This window comes from Mus caroli, chromosome 10 (genome assembly GCF_900094665.2).
Source record: "Mus caroli chromosome 10, CAROLI_EIJ_v1.1, whole genome shotgun sequence".
Lineage (NCBI taxonomy): Eukaryota > Metazoa > Chordata > Mammalia > Rodentia > Muridae > Mus > Mus caroli.
The window spans coordinates 66,627,283-66,630,540 of NC_034579.1; the positions used below are offsets into that span (position 1 = coordinate 66,627,283).

The 3,258-nt window shown below is 39.8% G+C and overlaps 1 protein-coding gene across 1 annotated transcript in view; it reads left to right on the forward strand.

Annotated features, from left to right (window-relative positions):
- Positions 1-2,644, forward strand: part of LOC110303159 (ZW10 interactor) — a 20,036-nt gene extending 17,392 nt beyond the window's left edge. Inside the window, exon 7 of the mRNA XM_021174129.2 lies at positions 1,641-2,644. The gene's annotated coding sequence lies outside the window, so the exon portion shown is untranslated. The remainder of the gene's footprint in view (positions 1-1,640) is intronic.
- Positions 2,645-3,258: the final 614 nt, after the last annotated feature.

The window sequence follows — 3,258 nt, forward strand, 5'->3', positions numbered from 1 at the left end:
TGTAGACCAGGCTGGCCTCGAACTCAGAAATCCGCCTGCCTCTGCCTCCCAAGTGCCGGGATTAAAGGCGTGCCCCACCACGCCCGGCCCCAGTGCCTTTTCTAAATACACATTTAATGACTGTCTCAACTGGCACTTGGCCAGGTTTACTTGACTTCCAAGACCATGGAGCATCCAGTATGTATTGTAAATGTTCTGTAGTCACAAAAGTAGCAGTGAAATACAGACACCTGTAGCTCTCCCAAGGCCAGGTTATGACTGCAATGATACTATCTATAGTCAGTATGGGGAGTTCCTCGGGTGTGAGAAAAAACGAAAGGCATCCACTGCTTTGAGAGTAAACAACTTTTGCAGAAAAAACATAAATAACATACGTAAAATAAGTAAATGCATTCTGATTTAGTTGACTATCATTTTGAAGTGTAAAATTGTTCTTGAGACAGCATCTCAAAAGTCCCAGGCTAGGACTCTTAACACATTGACTCGAGCTAAGCACTTAGAAGTTCTAATCCTCCTCCCTCCGAACCTCAGAGGAACTGGGATTTAGGTGTGAGCCACTGCACAGCTTCCCATGGGGAATGTTTAATCTGGAGTTTATTAAAAATATATGAATGCGCTACCATTTTTTTTCCCTCTTGGTACCTATTGTGTACAATGATGTCTGTTCCTAGTTAGCAGTATTTGTTAAGATTTTAATGTATCAGCCATATTGTAATGGTAATCAATGCCAGTATAAATTAAGTTCTGATTTGATAATTTGATTATTTTCTAATTTACCATTTCTAGATTTGAAGTGACTTGTAGTCTCCCTCTGGATAACAATTTATACCAAATGTCCAGTCCACTTTAAAATTGTTGGTACTTACAAAACTCACTGAGGAACCTGCTTATGAATCAAGGAAGGATTAAATATATCACACAGGAATTCTATATGTTATGTAATTAAGCTCTAGATGGGCAGCCTCCTCGAGTGCAAATTTCAATATCTCTGTTTCCCAGTAGGGTTCTGTGATCACTGAGAATCTGATGGCAGCCTGGGGTTTGAGGGAGGGCGGGCGTAAGCAAGGAAATATGCCCACCTAGACCCTGTGTTTTTTATGTTCAGGAGGCCAAGGCAAGAGGATCTCTGAGTTCCAAGCCATTTGGAGTACAGAGCAAGACCCTATCTCAAAAAAGCAATGCAGAAGACAACAAAATATAAAGTTTATAATTGCAAACCTTGGCAAAGGAGGGTGGGTGGAAAGTTGCCAGTGATGGAATTCTATACAGCAGGAGGCTTTTGGATTAATATTGACTGCAAAGTACATATAGGGCCTCTATAAGTACTAGAATTAAACTGCTATGCAGAAGAAAGTTAAAACAGCCCAAATCTTTTCTTTTTTAAATTGAGATCTCTTCCAATGTAAGGTTACCACTGGCAAATTACTAGGCTAAAATAATGGTGATGGTGCTGTGTTGCTGTTCCTGGTATTTTCTAAACACATGATAAATGATAAAATATGGCATGATCAGAATCCTTTACTAATACGTTTTAAGATATTCTTCTGAAATTGCTACAATTTGAAATACTAGATTGAAAATGTTGGCTAGAGGATAATAGTTCACAGAGCTCATTGTAAATTTCACCTTTATTTCCTCAGATGAAAGGATAAGAAGAGAGCCGTATTCATACCCTGCTTGGGCTGAGACCAGAGCGGTTCCTTCACTGTTGTATCTCTAGGCCAAAGCCTGGAACTTTGTTGCCTCTGTACAATCCAATTCTCCAAGCTGATTCAATCTGGCATCTCTTGGCTTTTCAGTGAACTGTTGTGTTTTGTCTCATGCTAACTTTGACAGTATATTCTGGCTTGTTCTGTCTTCACCTGTGTCTAACTTACTGTCCCTGCAACCTGTCTCTGTAAAAGTGTACCAGTGAAACTGTCACACNCATGCACGCACGCACACAGGCACGCATGCCACAACCACCCTTTTCTCTCGCTGATCTTCAGTAGTCTCTCCTCTTGTCCTCTCTTTTTCTTTGTCTTCTCTCCCTACCAGATGTGAAAGCAACTTTATGCACCTGATGTAATTGTTGCCTCAGAGGATTACTGCTGCGTAAGTTCACCCTTTGTAGTTATTAAACTCTGGCTGGCTGGGTCAACTCAGCTGTACTGGTTCATAACCTGACTTCAGGTTGACTGATTCAAAGGGGCCTCTCTTGGCTTCTNACTGAACTGCTCTGCTTGGAAAGTCTGATGAACTCCAGGAACAGAACTGTACTGACTGCCCTGACTCAACTGAACTCAACTACACCAAATTCATTGGTTCTCTCTCCTGTACTGCTCTTAAGTAGCCTCTCTTTCCTGTGCTGTCCTCCTGAGTCGTGCTGTCAAATCTCTCTCTGATTCATCACTTTGCCCCTCAATTAGACTGGCAATTTCAAACATGGCACTTAACATTTCAGTTGTAGTCACTGAATACTGCATTCCGAACTTGAGTCTATTGAATCCAGAATGTGAATCCATGCCTTTGTGACTGTGACCTCACTCTCTTCAGTATTGTGTAAAAGTTTTAGGAACTCTCCAAGTAAATACTTGGTAATTGCTCATTGATAGAACAGAAAAATGCTGTGTAGATAATAAATAAACATATAACTATAAGATTATCCAGTGTCCTTGTCGCATTTTGTATTCTTTAAAGTATTTAGAATACTGGAATCAACCAATGCCTCTCCCAAAAAGGCTCAGTGTGCAGCATGTTTACTGATGTGCAAGTTCAGCAGTGAGGCATGTCCTTGCAACTCCAACCCTCTGGAAAAGAAAAAGTTGTAGAAGAATCTAGAAACAGCCAGAATACTTCCTCTCGTGTAAACATTTGTGGAGTTGATTGTTTGTAAATCAATATTGTGTGATGATTTAGCATTTTGCTAAAACACAAGTTGCAAACAAGACTAATACATAAAGGAAGAGGCAGTGGTGGGAACAAGGTTGGATGGGCTCACAGACACAGACCACGCTATACTGTTTTCTCTAATTGTTATTTATGGAATTAGGTCTTAGAGCATATATTACTATATTATCATGCTATTACCCAAATGGTTAGCAAAAAGTGCAGAATACAGTAGTAGGATCTAGTCTTTGAAAATGTCAAGGATCTACAGTAATGTAGTCTCCGTTCAAAGAAATTAGAAGTTGTTACATTTGAAATTAAATTATTAGTTATGTAAAAGCCACAACTGCCAATGAAGTTATTACTCCTAAATTGAGAAACTGAATATGT